This window comes from Sprattus sprattus (assembly GCF_963457725.1).
Source record: "Sprattus sprattus genome assembly, chromosome: 15".
NCBI classification, from domain to species: domain Eukaryota; kingdom Metazoa; phylum Chordata; class Actinopteri; order Clupeiformes; family Clupeidae; genus Sprattus; species Sprattus sprattus.
In genome coordinates this window covers 25,006,002-25,026,579 of record NC_137913.1, presented here as the reverse complement: position 1 = coordinate 25,026,579, position 20,578 = coordinate 25,006,002, and the positions used below count along the sequence as shown (strand labels likewise).

General features: G+C 44.5%; 1 protein-coding gene across 5 annotated transcripts in view; it reads right to left on the bottom strand.

Moving 5' to 3' along the window:
* mef2cb (myocyte enhancer factor 2cb) overlaps nt 1-17,632 on the bottom strand; it is an 89,033-nt gene extending 71,401 nt beyond the window's left edge. For all 5 annotated transcript variants that reach the window (XM_080852998.1, XM_080852999.1, XM_080853000.1 and 2 more), the window contains exons 1-2: nt 17,342-17,632; nt 7,624-7,737 (exon numbers count right to left, since the gene is read on the bottom strand). The gene's annotated coding sequence lies outside the window, so the exon portion shown is untranslated. The remainder of the gene's footprint in view (nt 1-7,623; nt 7,738-17,341) is intronic.
* Nucleotides 17,633-20,578: the final 2,946 nt, after the last annotated feature.

Sequence of the window (20,578 nt, the reverse complement as noted above, 5' to 3'; positions counted from 1 at the left end):
GTTGAGCAAGCAGCATCAGGGCGGTCAGGCCCAACCCGGCCACAGACAGAAGGCTCTCTGTACACCCGTCTCACCAGACTGCGTTTCACAACGACTCGGCTACGCTACCGCCTTTGACAGAGATAAATGGGATTACACTGGAAAATATTCCCAGTGTAATGCATTCCAGTGCACTCTTAATTTTTTTTTAATTAAAATACAACACCCCCCCCCCTCCCCCTCCCCCCCAACAAAAAAGAACAGCACACTCCTTTCTAGAATAGTGTCCAGCATCAGTGTGTGGCCCATCTTAACCCATCACTGGCTACACACACATGCAAGAAGACGATTCCGGAATGAGAGAGAGAGGCTTGATTATTATTATATTTTTTTTTAAACAGTCCTTTTCCCCAGCTGGTTTTTAAGAATTGTTACTTGTCACAAGTACCTCTGACATACAGGACCTCTCCTCAAAATAAAGCTACATTATCGTCTTGCCGGTAATACCAAAGACTGACAAGGGAAGAGAGACAGAGAGAGAGAGAGAGAGAGAGAGAGAGAGAGAGGATCTTTCCCTTGGTTGGCTCGTGGAATAGCCGCTTCAACTCTCCCTGTGTGCCTGTCTATGTGTGAAAAGAGTCACAGATTCAGGTTCAGGCTATATTTGGGATTTTTTTTTTTTTTTTTTACGACAAGCCCGACCTCAACGGCATCAAATGCGGCGATTTAAAACAGCGCAAAGAAGAGAAACTCTCACGGGACAGCCGCTGGAAATAAAAGCAAATCAGCACACAGAGCATCAAGTAAAATCTAGTGTGTCTAATTATGAAGTGCTGACACAGTCCCGAAACAGCCATGCACACACTTTACATAGAGGTAGCAAAGACAAAAAGACACACACACACACACACACACACACACTGATAGGGATGCCAAGAAGCTTGTAATATTTTGGTTACGATTCTTCCTCGACTTCTCCATGTAAGGATACATTTGTATTTAGACAAATGGATCTGTTTCACATTCCTATCTGAATGTTTCTCTTGTCCTTATCGCCGTTCATCCTCCTTTCCCCTTCTGTCTTTTCAACCATCTCTCCTTTTCCTTGACTTTTCTGTCTTGCTCTGGCTGTCTCTCTCTTTATATCCCCCGCCTCTCTCTCTGTCTCTCTCTCTCTTTCACACTCAATCTTTCCTCCATGTCTCTCTCTCTCTCTCTCTCTCCTTTCACAGGGCTGCCACCTCGACAGCTCAGGCCAGATGTGGCGTGTTTGCATGTCTCTGGCTTTGAGTCATCGCTTGATGATATGAACCTGTGGTGTGAGCGCCAAACCCTGGAGGTTTTGCCCCCGCTGGACCACCCAGGGGCTGCTAGTGATGCCTGCTCCTGATGGGATTGGGTCGGGTGGGGGGTAAAGAGGAGGTAACAGGACCTTCCTTCACTGTCTCAGGGCCTAGGTCCGGAGCAAAGCAGGACCCCTCTCTCCCAGGACGAGCCAAGCCAGGCTGGGCCGTGCTGGGCTGTGCGAGGGAGCTGACCTCGGGGGTTACAGGGTCAAGCTCAGGGCTCTCTCATCTTCCCTCTCATTTTCCTGCCTGCCCGTGCTACCATTTCAAAGGCTCTGTTTTCAAGCTCACTGACTTAGTTCAACAGCTCTGCGTCTTGAGAGAGCGAAGTCTCTTGAGCACCCTGCCCGGGAGCCTTCGCGCTAAAAAAAAAAAACACTCCCTTGGTTCACACACAACATGGAGCTGCCCAACACATGCACACACAAACACACACACAAACACACACACAAACACACACACAAACACACACACACACACAGACATAAACACATGTATCTTCACACAGTGAGCCGATGTACAGAGTATAGCACAGTTAGAGTTCAGTTTTATGCAGAAATATTCTAAAATGTGTTTTACAATACAATCAAACATCAAAGGCGGAGATATTCCTCTGTGATCTCCCACACCCCAGTGAACAAACCCCACACACTCCCCTCCACTTAATGCAAGGAGGGAGAAAAAAAAGTTGCTTAGCGTCACAGCTAATTACTAGATAGAGACAGAAGGGGAGCTGGAATCATTATGCAAACCAAGACAGACTCCCATACTGAAGACATTCGAGCAATGTACATCATAATCCATGTGGAGGGGTGGGGGGGATGGGGCAAAAATTATTCTGCTCCGCTGGTTTATACACTTTATCAACAACTGTGGCCCAGAGAAAGTAAGACAGTTTGCATTTGTACTCACAACAACAACAAAAAAATGTGTGTGCCTCCCTCCTGAAATGAAAGAACAAAAAACTCACAAACCATCAAAGACCGCAGAACTAAATTAACATCTCAGAGACAAACCTAATGAGCCACGGGTCTTTAGGAGCACGCTGTCTGCTCAAGTGATAATGGCAAATGAAGTTTGTGTCTTGTGTTTTCTTTCAGAGCTGTGCAGCCAACACCTGCAGTCAGTGGAAACTTACTGGTCCTCTGCGCAGGGCTTGAGAACTTGACAGCTTACAGGTTTAGTTTTGAAAAACTAAAACCATTACTAAAACTGCCATCACTAATTTCGACGAACGATTCGTTAGGAAGTGCGTAACACTTTGCCCCCTCCGCGACTAAACAATCATCCACGTGTAACAAAACAATCCATCTGATTAAATGTTGGTAAAACATGAAATATGAGGGGGCTCTTTGTGCTCAAGATAAATAAGCGGGGGCTAAACTGCTAGATGGGCTGTTTTCTTTACCTTCAGGCAAAAAGGGCAATTACTTCTCTATCTACCACTAGATCTTGCCAGCCTGCAATCTGCAAATGAAAGTATTTTCCTCGTGTTTAACTAGGTAAACCCTGCAAGTCCCTTCCAAACATTTCAGACTATTACTAAGCAAAACTCAAGAAGCAGGGCAATACAGCCCATTAAACACTTTGCACCATTGTGAACGCCTTGGATTTCAAAAACGTTCTTGTTCATTTAAGGAAATAGGTGTTGGAAAAAATGATGCACATATTTATCACATAATGCTGGTATATTTTCGCGTCCATGAAATAAGCATTTAGCAGACTTTTTCTGTTTTATTTTCAAGAAATTATATGCTGCCCTGGTAATTGCCCAGATTCACCACACAAACACACACACGCGCACGCACACACACACACACACACACACACACACACACACACGCCCACGAGCACTCACGCACACACACCCACACACTGACACACAGAGCAGGAGTTTTTTTTACAAATGCCACTCAGCAGGACTTTGTTTTCTCAAGAGACCAAGAAAAAAAGCAAAGAAAAGAAAAGCAGTGAGATGGCTGCGCCTGGCGTGTGCCACTACATGCCCCTGCAATCGGCTCAGGTTCCTGACCAATAAGAGGGCCACGTGACCTAGCTAATCCCTCTTTTAGAGAAGTGTAAGACCGTGTTGTCACTGTTGGTTTTGTGAATCGGCAGGCCAAATCCAGGGTGATGGTCTAGGAGTGACAGCTTTAAGGAGTCCAGGGGTGAGAGGGGAAGCGGTGTGAGCAATGTGCGCGTGTGTGTGTGTCTGAGAGAGTCCTGTATGTGTAGTCGTCAGTCCACATGTGAGTGTGTTCACCTTCCTCCTGAGCAGATTAGCCAAACACTAAATCCCAAGAGAGCAACAGGCGAGTGACACACACACACACACACACACACACACACACACACACACACACACACAGAACAGTTTCATTGAGCGTGTTAGGCCAGCTTCTGATGAGTTTCAGTGTTTCTGTGTGTGTTTGTGTTTCTGTATCTATTTATGTGTAGGTTAAGGAGCGGGCATCTTCACATGTTTGTATGTGTGCCAGGAGGAAGGATGCATGTGTTAATGTGTGTGTGTACATGAGCAATTTGTCACATGTAAGTTAAATATAATATATAATATAATACAATTATTTTGGTACGAGATTCACTGAAAGTTAAATGCCTACAGGTTGTATCTGATGATTAATATAAATGAAGTATTATCAAGCAAAAAAAATCTAAAGTGTTTACACAATCTGTTGCATCTCCCTTTTTCAACTCAGTTCAAGTAAAATGACCATAGAAGCCTACACTGCCTCCTAAAAGTTGTTTAATCATACTACAATTTCCTTACAAATTGTTTATGGTCACATTCACAGAAAATTACTAATTTTAAATTAACAGTAACACCGCCTTACTGAAAAGAACATGAACATTTCACGCAGACAAAAAAAACAAACAAAATATATTAATATTATATACATTATATACCTTCCACAATTATACAAAAAGTTGCCAAACAATTACAGCCTATTATCTAATTCCCAAACAATATTTTGTGCTCATTCTTGAAAAACATATCACATCAGAATGATTTTAAATTCGCTTGCCGTCTAAAAACCCAAATTTGTCCATCATCTGCAAAACGGGCATGCAAGAACTCAACTTTCTATTTATCCTTTAGTCCACATGAGAGCTAATGTGTCTGTTTTGTTTTCAGATAACATTATTCTCCTGCACAAAACCCACAAGGCCATCAGAAAATATGAGTTTGATATAAATTCTCGGGAGTGCAGTTATAGAGTTTAAGCTACGCCCCTGTGTCATGAGCCTGTCATACACAGTCCTCTGAGGCAGATGCGACTCTTAAGTATTTCTGTCTGGTGAAGGGGCCCTAACTTACACATGCATTTAAAGGTGCTCTTACAAAGGTTACTAAATTCCCCCATCAGGTTTCTGATGTTGAACAAAGACAAAGTGATCCTTATCATTGTCACTTGTCAGTTAGCTCACTGATAATGTTGGATTCAACTCTAGATTTGGAAGGTTTTTCATGGTAATAATAGCCTTCCAAAGATCACACCACAATTGACCAAGACATTTATGTGGAACTGAAATTACTGTTTCTTTTTTATCGTTGACTGCTACCTGGTGACAAACTTTTGGTCTCAGAGCCGTTTTTGTAAATGAGATAAAAGTTAGGTGGTGGGCAAAGGCAGGTTTGTTGTACACGTTTGTTAAATATCAGTGTGAGAGGGTGCAGTTTGTATTTGACAAATAAATAAATATATATATATATATATATATATATGTTTCCCTCAATCTAAATATAATTAGTGCAAATCTGAATTTGAATAGTATAGGCCTGAGTGGCATTAAATGCAATTATAGAGTTGATAGCCTATCAATATTACAAAAATGAACCGCCAAAATATCTGACTGGTATCACTTTTGGAACAACTAATTTGTTACCGGATTTCTACAGCTGACCCATCCTAATCTATCTGTAATGTAAATTAAACAAAATCACGGTAGCCGTTATCAAAGATAGAAGACACCTGGCTAGGTATTCATATCCTATATATCTAGAGAGGTAGTATGGAGTGCCTTTAAGTGCAAAATGTTGTTGATATTATGGAAACCGCACACTACAAGGTCAAAGCAACAGTGAAACCCAAAAGCAGCCACAGTTCCGGTTCTTGTCGATCCCACTGTATTATTGTATCTGTCTGTATGCCGCTTTTCTACTGAAGTGATACTATTGTCGCCACAGAAAACACTGTCATCGAATGAAGCACAACTTTCCATGAGGTAAAATATGGTTCAGGCGTTTTTTGCGATTTTACAACAGTTTTCTCGCTCGTAACCACGTTAACTAAAGAAATAAGTTACAACGAAGCTTGTTTATATGAGATTCCGTGTAAGAGTGTAGTGCAGTGATAACATGTTTTATATGTATTATCGTTACTTACTTCATTCTGGATGAAATGTGTCCGGTAAGTGCGGGAGCAACCACAGGCCAGGAGCTGGGAGGTTTTTGTCCGGGCGAGTGACAGTCTGAGCGGACGGGAGAAGCCGACTGAGTGCCGGATAGACCGACTCGCACAAAGATGCACACTTAAATCCAGCCCAGCAGAAACACAACTAAAACAATACGGACAAGGAGGTGTCCCTCTCTAAAATGTCACCAAAACTACAGGTTGTGTCGTCGGGATACTGTTTTCAAATGGAAATTCAAGGACTTCGCGTTTCGTAAGTCTCCAGCGCTGGATGTCTGGAGCTACTGGGAGGAATGAGCACGCCGTGAAGATACTTGCTGCTGATGATGATGTTGAGGACTGCTCCAGTTCTCTCTCCTACAATCCCAACCAGCGTCTCTCCCTCTCCACCCTCTCAATGTTGCCGAGCGAAATAATCGGTTTTACTCCTGAAGGGGGGCGGGCTCAGACGCCGATCGCTGAAGTATTTTAATGAAAGGAAGAGTTGATATATTACATTGTTATTGTCATTTACAACGCGATAAAGTGTGCAAACAGTGGAAGAAGCTCAGAACAGCGAAGAATTTCACCCTGATGCGAGTTATTATTTTTTTTGGTTTGTTTATTTGTATCATGCAGACAAACTTCCCAGAGTTTATTATCATGTATATTGTGTTCATTTCTGTGTCCCTTTGTGTGAATTAGCCCAATCCACTCATTTGAATAGAATAACAGCATTCTAATGGAATAGCCTACATGAGTAATTAGTAAGCATACTCTGTGGAAGTTAATGAAAAAAATAAGGAAATATTGTAATGCTTTTTGAGTGCGTCAAAAGTTACTTCCATGAAATTCTATTCCAAATGAATTTTTGTTTGTTTGTTTGATTTAATTTATGTTACATGCCTTGGATTTCCTTTGCCTTGTGCGAGCCCACCAGAAGTTCTCAATCTCCGCCTGCCAATCATTCAGGAGAGCTCTCTTATCTCTGGAGATAAGGCCTGACACAGATGCTAAGCATGAGGAAATTACACCAAGACTTCACCCCTAATGACATGATTTCACAACAGCCTGTTCACTAAGTGCACAGATAGCAATTTACACCACCAGTGTGTATGCCTGCCCAGATTAGGCGGGGGAGGGGTGGGTGTGGGTGAACATACAACTATCTACACTTCTTAACGTGTAGTTATTGGTAATTAATTATCGGACATGCCTACCGCAGAGCTGGTTTTTGAAGAACAATGCCAACACCACACCACTGAAACCTTGCTAGGCCTGTGGGTTACCTTGCATGACACCGTTTACCCCTCCAACCACCCCTGCCGCCAATCTCCCTGCCCCTGCCCCCGCCCTTGCACCAGGCTTCGGTGACAGGCCCATGACAGGAAGAGGTAAAACATGAAATCAGTTAATGAATTAATCAGGCTCTCTAATCTGCCCATCAGACTGCAACCGGATCCCGAACAGTGTCTCCTTACCCGGGATACCACCCTTTAAGGTCACATGACACTTTAATCTTGAATTGCATTTCCACCTATCCCCAGCGCCATGATAATCAATAGGCTGTGGTTCCTCACTTGGTTGGCTCCCGGCTGGAGGAGTGGGTATCAAGGCATCAGCCCTGTGCTCAGCCCACCAGGGACTCCGAAGAGAACCTTTTAGGTCTCGCAAGACTGTTAACGTGCACTTCTGTAGCCATAGTTAAGGAAACAGTTACGAGATTAGTCAAGACATTATGTGACAGTCCACACACACACACACACACACAGACATACACACTTACACAAATAATTTAGTTTTCTTAGTTGCGATGCATTCACTTTATCATATTGCTTTATTACAGAATTGGTTCGTTTTGCTGATCTGTCACCCTTTGCACTTACCACATAAACAACGTCCTCTGTCAGTCTGCTGTCATCCAGCACGTAGTCTCCCAGGTTCTTCCAGCCAAGGCAGGTTGTCATTCACTTTAGCTCCTTTGTTCCTCTCTTTCTCACCTGGTTAAAAAAAACCATAACATCATGGAACAATGTGAGTTAAACCAGATAAATGTTTGTATGTTTATGTCTGTCTGTCTCTATATCTCTATGTATGTATGTATTTATGTTTGTATGTTTGTATGTATGTATGTATGGATGGGCTGTATGTTTGTATGTATGTATGTATGTATGTATGTATGTATGTATGTATGTATGGACCGTATGGTTGTATGTAATGTATGTATGTATGTATGTATGTATGTATGTATGTATGTATGTATGTCTGTCTGTCTGTCTGTCTGTCTGTCTGTCTGTCTGTCTGTCTGTCTGTCTGTCTGTCTGTCTGTCTGTATGTATGTATGTATGTATGAATGTATGGAGGTAGGTAGGTAGGTAGGTAGGTAGGTAGGTAGGCAGGCAGGCAGGCAGGCAGGTATGTATGTATGTATGTATGTATGTATGTATGTATGTATGTATGTATGTATGTATGTATGTATGTATGTATGTATGTATGTATGTCTGCATTTGTTTATTTATTTCACTGTAGCTGCATGAGTTCAGCTGCCGTGATGAAAGGGGCTCCAAACGGACTAAACAGGTAAACTCTTTTTAAAGATCTCATGCATATGCATCCAGTGGGCAGGATGGATGATTAAGGGAAACAGTTACTGACATTACGGTGCATTCCATTCAATAAACTCTTTTATTATTGTCTGTCATGATAATATGGCTAGTTATAGTCCTCGTAATTACTACTGTACCATGCTAAATTAGGTTTACTGTATCTTTGTTAACCGCTAGGTACAATGACCTTTCGTTTATGTATTTATTTTGCCTTTACACACTAATCTTTTAGCTTACTGGAACATGCAGTGTTCAAAGAGTAACCTGTTGTTAAATGAGCTGTCATGTCTGAAAGAAGCCAACGCATTGTGTAGGTCAGCCCACTATTTGTGTGTGTGTTTATAGTTAAGTGGTACCACTAGATGCTGTTTGTTGCTCCCTGCTCTTTGACAGAGATCTACAAACGTATTTGTAGGGGACATTATTCTGTGGGTACACAGTTGGCATTTTTATATGGGAAACACCAAACAAAATTGCCTTTCTTTCCCTCCAGACTCGAGCCGTACCCCTTTCACCACCCTCTGGAATGTGGAATTTTGGTAAACTAATCCACTAACCATGTTTTGGTAATCTAATTTAGGGGAGTGATATGGCAGGTCGGCCATGCAACTTAAGCAGGGTCAAGGAGCAAACAGCATACAGCCAGTTCTTTGTTTGTTTGAAATGAAACATAGAGTCACGTCTTGATAAAGAGGTATGAATTGCTGTTGAAATTGAAATCAATGAAGGTGCATTAATACATGGAAATGCATGGAAATAATTATGGACTGTATTTGGTTGGATTCATTCCACTATCCCTTTTTGCCAATCTCTCTCTCTCTCTTACACCATTCATTTTACCCCTTGTTGCTCCTTGCTAAGGGAGGGGGGGATCCTAAACTGAAACTGTTTGGCATGAACTCAGGATTGACAGGCTGTTTTCCAGCAACTTCAAAGTAGAAAGGAAACATACGCTGAAGTGATTATGCAATTGCAAAGAGATGCAAAACACACACAAGCACTCCCACATACACACACACACACACACACACACACACACACACACACACACACAAGCACAACCTGAGCTGTCAGGAAGGTAATTTTTAGTGAGGTTTTGGCAGCAGTGGGTGTTGCCAGGAGGTGGAGGAGCAAACAGTAGGGGAAGGTTGAACACAAAACAGTGGCGGTTGACACCGATACGGCCCAGCATTGTGTCTCCCCATAGTTCTGGCAGTGGCTGCACGCAAATGAACCTCGTCGCGGAGACAGAAAGGCAAGGGAAGGAACAGGCCCCGATTTCCTCCGATCGAGATAAACATCCACACACATTTTCCTTGGCAAACAGGAACAGCCGAGGCCCCTGCGCATACGCGTGTGTGTGTGATCTGTGGTCGATGGCGCTCGTGTGAAAACACAATCTGGCCGTCACAGCTGAGAGTGTTGTTAAGGGGCTCAAGCCCTTCTCTCGGGGGGGGGGGGGGGGGGGGGCTACAGGTCTGATGATCTTTTATTAATCAAGATCTGTTCATACCACAAGCCTGTATTTCTCTCTTCACACATGTACATGCTTCCCCTCTTTCTCTGTCTTCCCCAATTGTGCAAACAGAAACCCAGTTAAAGGTTGATAAAAAGATGTCAAAGATGATAAAGAAAGTTGCCATTTTTTAAGTTTAATTTGGGTGTGGTATTGGATTAGGTTGTAGTTTCATATGCCTTATTAATGGAGCTTGTAATAAGTCTCATAGAGCATAACATTTGGCAATTAAATCTTTTGAATCATAAAACTATATAATTAGGTAGAATAGGACTGCTGGAAGGACCTTCAATTAACATTTCAGTACAGTGTGCGCATTGTTTGAAACCATGGAACAAAAGGAAAAAAAATCTCCCTTTCTCTCGCTCTCTCTCTCTCTCACAGACAGACACACACACACACACACACACACACACACACACACACACACACACACACACACACACACACAGACACACACACTCATTTGGTATACGGACACACATCTACATCTATTCACATATTTACATATGAAAAGTGATGGTCAATAACCCTTTGATTTGAATAACAGAAAACGTGCTGTGAAGGTGCATGGTTCTGGTGCAGGCCCCAGTGGCATGAGGTCACTGCAGGAATCCATAAAAACCATGTACGAGTTTGTAGCACACACATGCCGATTGTACCGCCTGACCCCCAAGCGCAGGGAACTGCGCCGGGCTCAACAAACACCACAATTCATTCCCTCTTACCATCTCCTCATATGCCCTTAAAGCTATCCATCAAGAGGTGGTGGAAAATTTTTACTCCACACAATGCGGAGCAGCCCCAACTATTCTCTATTCATGCCTACTCACCCCCGTTTTTTTTCTTCCTTTTTTCTGCAACTGAGCCACGAGGCGCGTACGTTTTTACTTTTAATAGCATTTCAATGCCCGAAAAAATTACTAAACGTTTAATAGACAGAGAAAGAGGGGTCGCGCAGCAAACATCTAGTGTACAAAATTGGAATGTGGGGGAGTAGGTGATGTTCGGGGGGTGAGATAGAAGTTTTTTGGCTTTTCAGTCAGGCACAACCACAAGACTTGTGGAGCGTGTCAGGTGGGTTTAGAAAAGAAACAAACGAGATGCCTTTTGTCGCTTTTCCGAGGTTGTGAAAAACAAACGAGAGCTGAGCGGCAGACAGTAAGCTGGGCGCCGGACGAATTTGATAATTTGTGCGCTGTGTTGGGCAAACAGTGGGGCCCACACGCAACACCTCCGATTCATTATGGATGAGCCACAAGCATCACAACAAAGAGCAGGCTTTTGTCCGCGGCGGTTTCCCGTTTCATCGCCAAACTCCCGAGTGGAAATTGCTGCCGAGCTGCCCGTTGCTATTGTGATCCCCTGCCAAGCCACTCCTGGGTGAGGCCTTCTCTGTTTGACCGCCTGAACTCCCCCCACCCCCCAACTCTCCTCTTGTGCAGCCCACAAGTATAGTGTTGTCTGTGTAATGTAAAAAAGACTGAGTATGACATTTGTACTGTGAATGATTTGCCAATTTTATTGAAAAGGTATGTCTTAAGGTAATTATGTCACTGTCCGTGTTGTATGGATTCATGCTTGGTTACTGAAGTTTTAAGGCAGGGAGAAAGCAATGCACTTAACTGTGATGTGCCTGTGATTATCTTCTCAACCACTAGGGGTGCTCTAGAACCTTCCTGAGAACAGAATCTGTGTTATCCCAGTTTAATGGCCATTGTGTGATTTCAGCTGACAAGAGAAGTCTACAAGGAATATTAAAGATATTTTGTTGTGTGCATTTTTCTTTCTTTTTTTCAATCTATCTATCTATCTATCTATCTATCTATCTATCTATCTATCTATCTATCTATCTATCTATCTATCTATCTATCTATCTATCTATAAATACAGTACTATTCTGACAGGGGCCTTTCCAGGAGAAATCCTGGTGCAGCAGCTTTTTGAAGGGTGGATTTTTCAGAATGGTTTCAAAACATTTACATAAACATCCACCCCGTTGCAACAGCTCATTACCCCTGGAGTACATTTGCTGTAAACTCCAGCCGCCGAGGACTGTCCTCTCCTCCCCTTCCCCCCGGTTTCGTAGTATATTTTAGACCGAAACTCAAAGTTCCCTTTGTCTTGCTATTACTTCATGCGAAAAAAAAAATGGCAACCACTACCTCTGTAATGATTTTTCCTCCTTTTGAATGTTTGGAAAATAATTCACTCACAACTGCTGTGCGAACCGACACACAATTATTTCACTGTTCCAGCTCTCCTGCTCCTGCTCTTTTTTTTCTGTCTTTCTTTCTTTTTTCTCACAGAGCCAATAAAAAAGATGCCAACATGACATTTTTCTGTCTCCAGACAAAGGGTGCCAAGCAGTGTTTCCGCAGGTTGCGCAGAAACTGTCCCGACAGATGTTGTGCATTACAACCTGGCAGTGGAAAAATCTACCTACACGCCCTAAGCGTTTAACAAAAAAAAAAATACTGGCGATAGTCCCTCAACCAGGTGGCAAAGGCGCAATGTCAACCTGTCCACCTTATACCTGCCTGAATGTTACAACACTGCCTCTGAACACCTTGGTAACTAGTGATATTAGTGAAACAATAATGATATCTAAATCATCTTAGAAATTGACAGACAATTGCTTCATAGCACCCCCCAAGAACACATTGGTGCCCTAACACTCTTGGCAAAAAAACGCTGAAATGCAGGCCCCGAAGACTGTGCTTTTTACACACACGCACCTATGCAAGTGTAAAGCATCAGAAGGGTTGCAGTGCTGTGTGTGTGAAGACTGCTACTGTGTGTAAAGGGGAGAGAAGAGAGGATTAAAAGCTTGACAGTGGCAGTACTGTGAGGCAGTGGCCCTGCCATGTTCGGCAGGCCAGAGTGTAGGGGGTAAGCAGGCATCCTCCCTGCATTATTCAGAGTGGTCCTGAGAGGCTGGAGCACTGGCGTGACACACCAGACCTGGTCACCTCAGGCACACAGACCGAGCCTTGGCCTTATGGACACACACACACACACACACACACCCACACACACACACACACACACACACACACACACACACACACACGCACCCGTGCACATAAACACACAGAAACATACATTTAATCACAGAAACACATATTTAAACACATAAACACACACACATACATACATTAATACTTCCAAACATACATACCGCAAATACCGACATACTCACCTTCACACACATCCACAGTGATGCTGTGGCTTGGACACAGAGGGCTCACACAAACACACACACACACACACACACACACACACACACACACACACACACACACACACACACACATGCACACACACACATCCACAGTGATGCTGTGGCGTGAACACAGAGTGCTCACATACATACATACACACACACACACACACACACACACACACACACACACACACACACACACACACACACACACACACACACACACACACACACAGTGATGCTGTGGCGTGGACACAGGAGCTTACAAACACACACATATACAAACACACATCCCCAGTGATGCTGTGGCGAGGACACAGAGACCTCACACACACACATACACACATATACATACACACACAGTGATGCTGTGGCGTGGACACAGAGGGCTCACATACACACCGACACACACACACACACACACACACACACACACACACACACACACAGACACACACAGTGATGCTGTGGCGTAGACACAGAGGGCTCACATACACACACACACACACACACACCCCCCCACACACACACACACACACACACACACACAGAGATGCTGTGGCGTGGACACAGAGGGCTCACATACACACACATACACACACACAGTGATGCTGTGGCGTAAACACAGAGCGCTCACATACACACACACACACACACACACACACACACACACACACACGCACACTCACACAGTGATGCTGTGGCGTGGACACAGAGCGCTCACATACACACACACACACACACACACACACACGCACACTCACACAGTGATGCTGTGGCGTGGACACAGAGCGCTCACATACACACACACACACACACACACACACACACACGCACACTCACACAGTGATGCTGTGGCGTGGACACAGAGGGCTCACATACACACACACACACACACACACACACACACACACGCACACACACACAGTGATGCTGTGGCGTGGACACAGAGCGCTGACCTGCTTACAGAGGCACAGCTGGCGCGTGGGCCGAGAGGAAATGGGGCAACTGCTGCCGGTGTCTCCACTTGTCGCTCACACGCTTTTCTCTCCTTCCCTCTCTCCTCCTCCTCTCTCTCCTTCTCACTCCCTGTCACTGTCATTCCTTCACATTTGTATCTGTTCTCTCTTTTCTTCAGCTTGTCTTTATTCTTCCTTCTCCCTTGATGGCTGCCTCTCTGCCTCCCTCTCTTTACCTCTTTTCTTCCATTACACAGCATTAGGGTATCTCCTCTATGACGAGCCTATGATAGTGATGTGTCCTCCTCCATGTCTGATCACGTTTCACACTTGTGTGGAACACAACACAAATGAAAAGTCAGGATAACAGCGGAGCCAGTGGAATACACACTGGAATATGTAAGAGAATAAAGATGTACAGGAATGGGAGGTGGCGGATCTTGACATGTGAAGTGTAGTGATTCCGGCAGGCATGGAGAGATAAACACACACATACACACAGTCCCACCCACACAGACACACAAGCTCTCCACACACACACACACACACACACACACACACACACACACACACACACACACACACACACACCAACTGTGTACGCAGACAGTGGAGCGGAGCAGTGCGGAGCGCTGACTGAAACCCGGCCCCGTCTAAGCCTCTTTGTGCCTCCAGTCTCACCCAGACTCATTCTTATTCAAACCAGATCAGACGGGAGGCAGGCAACTGAGATTAGCCGCAGATCAAAAGGCTGCGCTGCGCGGCGCAGCACGGCATGGCCCGGCCCAGCGCTCATGTTTTTGTGGATTCGGTCTGCCCCAGCCCAGCGCGTTAAAGGGGGCAACGGCGGAGTGAGCTTCCACGACGTGCTGCGGTGGCGTCTCCTCTGAGGCGCACACCATAGGGGGACGAAAGAGAGAGAGAGAAAAAAGAAAGAACGATGGAGAGGAGGGGAAAGGGGGTGAGAGAGAAAGAGAAAGACAATGAGCCGGACTTTGAGTCAGACGTGGTGTATTAGAGAATGAAATGATGAAGGGGCTGAGGGGGTGGGAGGGTGGGTAGGGGTGGAAGAGAAGCCTGGCCTGCTACTGCAAGCAATTACAGTGGAACAAAGATACTTCTTCTCTCCAGAGAAAAACTGCTTCCATATGTTTAATACGTCTCAACTCACCCAAAATTTGTTTAAATATGAAATGCTCTTTCTACAGACAATAACGCTACTCGTGTAACCCAAGAATCAAACATCTGGATCTCCAATACGCAACACGACTACCGCAACCACCCCAAGAGCCTTACGACAGTGGCAATCATATAAATAGCAATCCAACACACACACACACACACACACACACACACACACACACACACACACACACACACACACACACACACACACACATACTTTGACAACTTTACATATTCTATGACGAATATTTTTTGAAGGCTTTATAGGTGTACCACAAGTCAGGCAGGTGTCCCCCCCCCCACCCCCAACTTCTCCCTAACTCCATCAAGTTCAATCCTGGGGAGAAGTTTGGGCCCTGAATGGTCTGTTCGCTGGCGGTTGTAACGGGTGTCTTATGTGTGGTGTAATCCTCAGTTCTTGAATGGCTTAGGCGAACCCACATGAGGCAGTGCTGTAGTTAGCGTAGCCTGGGGCTGATCAGAGGTCAGAGAGGAGAGCAGAAGCACCAGAGGAGCCTGACAGTTCCACAGAGGGTTGGGGAGCCAGAGGAGGGGGCCGGGGGCACAGGATTGAGGAGGACAGGGACAGTGGGTGGTAGGTTGTAGGTGGTAGGTGGTAGGTGGAGCAGCAGTAGTGGTGGTTGGAGAGGTGGGGTGGGGGGGTTAAATGGTGAATAGTGACAGAGGCACGAGCAAGCAGGGCAACTGGAACGGATTTGAAAATAAAAAACTGAACTGAATGCCATGGAAAGATTTTTTTTTGTGGGGGGCAGGAATAAAAAGTGGGATGTTTATAAACTGGTTCTCTGTCTGTCTGTTCAGCAACAGCTGGGTTGCAACCGAGATTTCACGGCAAAATAAAGGAATTCGGGATGATTTATTGACCTATAAAAATCATTTAGCTCAAAGTTGCTCAAAGACAGACAAATTATTAAACACTGACGGTGTCTGAATGAGAGGTGATGTATTAAACCAGTTACTCTTGTGTTTAAGTACCTTTTTACGAGTCGATTGAGGACAAGTCGACTGCGTCCAGTCTCACCCCTACCTCTGCTATTTCCTTTTCAAAAAAATCAATCCGATATCAAATCTCCGCCGGCTTAAAACGGATTTCCTTTTTAGTTTTACAGTGTTTGCCAGGCATGTCAAATGGGGCCCAGGGTCTGGGTGACATAAATTGCTATTGAATCTTCCATGGCCATTCAGGCTGCCGCCTCAGGGGCTAAGTCATTTCTAACGCAAACAACATGTTGGAGCCCCGTTGTTCGCACTCACACATCACTTCAGTTTCAACAAGCAGGTGTTCAGTGCAATTAAATGTACAAGAACGGATAACCCAACCTGACTGCAAAGGGTGAAAAAACACCTCCTGTTGATGATGCTTGACACTGAACATTTCTAAGCCTGAAAAAATTGGATGTAATAAATATATCTCATCTATAACAACAGAGGCATCTGTGTCAGAAATGACCTTTTCCGTATTTTACCCTGATTATCAGGGTTAATTAAGAAGTTTGCAAGGTTATTTTTGTTCTGAATAAGAGGACTGAAGAATCGGTCTGCTGTTTCCAAAAATCAAATCCAAAGTGAACCCGTACACATTGTAGGCCTACTACACTACACCACTATAGATTGGCATCTGTAATACTTCAATGAAAAAAAAATATAAATAAAATGAACAGGAACAGGATAAGAGGGATAAGAGCAAAATTCAGTAAAAAAAATGTGTAACTTACAACTAAGGTGTAACTAAGGGGGCATTTCTGCCCTAAACCCTCCTTAATTTGACACCCTGAAAGGGCATTGTTCTGAGCAGTGACTGGCAGCAGCTTGGCGTTGGTGATACACAAGCTAAACTCTTAAAACTTGACACAACTCAGCCTCGCTCAGATTCCAAGCTCAGGGCTACCTGTAGCTAATCCGCTGTAGCTCTGCTCAGCTCTGACACAGGGCGTAGCGCCTATGTCGTACATCAACACATAGATCGCTTAGTCACTAGATTTTGAATTTCTTTTCCACTGACAAAAATCCACCCCAACCCAACCCCCCCCCATTCAAACACCCTCAGCTCATCATCAGTGTGAGAGGGAGAAAGGAAGAGAACAAACTCACCCACACGGTGCCTCTGCTTCCCCAGGAAGATCCACCCTTCAGTTCCAGCTGCGGGCCAGCCCCATCAAACAATCGCAGGCTCAAACAAAAACGAAACAAAAAAAAAAGCAACCGAAAAAAAGAATAAAAGTAAAGAAAAAGAAAGGCCAAGACAACAAACTTCAACAAATAATTAAAAGAAAAAACTAACGAAAGATAAAGAGGGGGAAAAAGTTAAAAGAGATGACCTGCATGAAAGTAAAGCCAGACCAGCTGGCTTTGAATAGGAACACCCGGAATATGGGTGGTGTGTTTCCCGACCCTGTCTACACTGACTCACTGCCTTCATAGAGACCCCCCCCCCCCCCCCCACCCCCCCCCCCCCCCCCCCCACACCACCACCAGCTCAAAAAAGTGACCTGTAAGATTTGTGACCCACTGGTTCGAGCTAAAAGCCAGCACCCTCCCCACCTGGTCCTGCCACTCGCTGGTATATTTAGCCCCTCAGAGGTATCAGTGACATCCAGACCTTTGTACATGCTGGCATAAGCGCCCCAGGATTACAGGCTCTCTAAGAATGCTGCCATGCCGCCTGGCATCCAGAGACAAAAAAAAAGGGCAAAATGCCCCCTCCACCCACCATAACCCATCACCCACACTTTCTCTCTCTCTCTCTCTCTCTCTCTCTCTCTCTCTCACACACACACACACACACACTCTCTCACACACACACACACACACACACACACACACACACACACACACACACACACACACACACACATAAACACACTTTATCACAAGCTGTAGTCTCCCTATACAACACATAAAAGCTGAGAGAAGCCATGACTCGCTCTGTAAGTGGAGCATTTGGAGAACACTGCTGTAGACAACATGAAAAAAAATGAAAGACACATCTGAACGTTGCTGATAAATTAAATAAGGCAGTCAGGTATGTAAGGCACCTGTCACAACGGGGACCCTAACATGTTTACCTGAGTGTCACTTGGAGCGCATTTGCATAGAGGTTTTAAAAACGTGACAAATGAAATTAACACAATGTGCTATGAAAGTCTTCATTAATATGCACACACAAAGAGGCATATTAGGCTATAAATCATGTACTGTCTGCGATCTGTTAACAAAAACATTGTGAAGCATAAGTCCATCATAACTTAGGAAAAGAAAAACTGATGTTAAACAAAGTGGACTTCTTGTTTGTCCCAGGAAGGTGTCAATCTCATTGGGCTTTACAGTAAATTGCTGAATTTATTTTAGGACTTTTAAAGCACATGTTCAACTAAAAGTGATGCAATGCAGGCAAAGTGATATTGATAGGTTTAATTAGTTTATATCCACACAACGAAACTCACCTCAATTACGACGTCTATTTGCAGACATGTGATATTTATTTTGCTAAGGCAAGCAGATACAAGCAAAAAAAATTAGCGATAGCATCATAGATAGCTCCATTCTTTTTCCCCCCTGCTAAACCAGGAGTGGAAAACCTTTTCATTAAGTCACAAAGTAGCGGGGAATCCATCTCACTTTGTGTGACAGCATTTGTATTGACCGTGTAATAATGTTTGTGACTTCAGACCGCTAATGTGCTTGTTTCGGAATGAGGATGTCTTTGGTCCCCCACGTCTAATGTGATTGTGAGGTGAAATCGACGGTAAAGGGAAGTCAGAGTGCACTTTCACTAACACTATTGAAAGGGGATTCCATGCCGTGGTGAAACTATTAGCACAGAAAATAGAACTGGGTAAATTCATGTCAAAAGAGCTTTCTTCTATAGGAAAAACCCACAACATCACTCTTTGCAGTGGATTTCTCTGTTTCATCCTTTCATTTTTCTCTAGCTTTCTCTAATTCCTGTAACAATGGACACACAAGGGCAAAGAAAACATCCAAATCTTTCCATCTGTCAAACAACAGATTCCGGTGATCCAGCCCTCTAATGCTAAGCCATGACAGTCCTTTGTATGTGTGTTTGTGCGTGTGTGTGTGTGTGTGTGTGTGTGTGTGTGTGTGTGTGTGAGAAAGAGAGAGCGCGTTTTCTCTCTCTTATTTTCTCTGTCTCACTCCCTCTTAAATCTAATCAAATCAAAATAATGTTTCATTGGTGAAAATGAGTCATTTGTGTCTTGCTAAAAGTACATGTATGAGGTAAGGGAACAAATGTTATGAATCTATCAAATCTATCAAATCACATTTGTCAGAACCTAATTTCAGACAGCCTTAAAGGTCCCTCTCTTTTTCTGCCTCTCTCTCGTTCCTCACTCTCCATCTTTTTTCTCTCTCGTCTCTCTTTCTCTCGTCTATCGTTCCTCCAACCTCTTTCTGTCTCTTCCTCTGACTCTCTCTGTCTGTCCTCTATCTCCCTCTCTCCTGTCTCTCTCTCTCTACAGGGGCCTTTTTCAGTATGCGGGGGACAGCGCTGCTGAGGAGCCTGTCTGTCTGTGTGGCCGGGAGAATGAGGCCGAGTGTGGCAGCGCTCTGGCTGCAGCGACGCCCCGATAACCCAACCACAGGAGCCAGCCCGGCTCCCGGAGAACACCACGTCCCTCACTGCCCCCTCATGGGGAGTGGCTGGCCTCAGCAGACCTGTGTGTGTGTGTGTGTGTGTGTGTGAGAGAGAGAGAGAGAGAGAGAGAGAGAGAGTGTGTGTGTCTGCATGTTCCTGTGTGTTTGAGAGAGAGAGGAGAGAGAGAGAGAGAGAGAGTGTGTGTGTGTGCATGTTCCTGTGTGTTTGAGAGAGAGAAAGAGAGAGAGAGTGTGTGTGTGTGTGTGCATGTTCCTGTGTGTTCAAGAGAGAGAGAGGTAGAGTGTGTGTGTGCATGTTCCTGTGTGTTCATGAGCATATATGAGGTATGTTTGCTAGTCTGTATGTGTGCGGGCGTTTGTGTTGTGAGTGGACACAAGCATACTTTATGTGTGTGAATGTGTGTGTGTGTGTGTGTGTGTGTGTGTGTGTGTGTGTGGGTGTATGTATGTACGTATGTCTGTGTGTGTGTGTGTGTGTGTGTGTGTGCACGTGTGTGTGTGGCACACTACAGCCCCGCGGACGCCATTGGCTGAAACAAAAACAAAAAACACAAAGCTTTCTGTTGTCTGGGAGATGACGGGCAACAAGAACAAAATATGGCATCCCTTCTGAGGAGCCTTTGGGGCTGTGTTTGCTCGCACTGCTTCTTTCTGGCAAGTGAAGTTCTGTTAAATCATCAACAGCTTATTAGCGTAATTACCCTAATGACC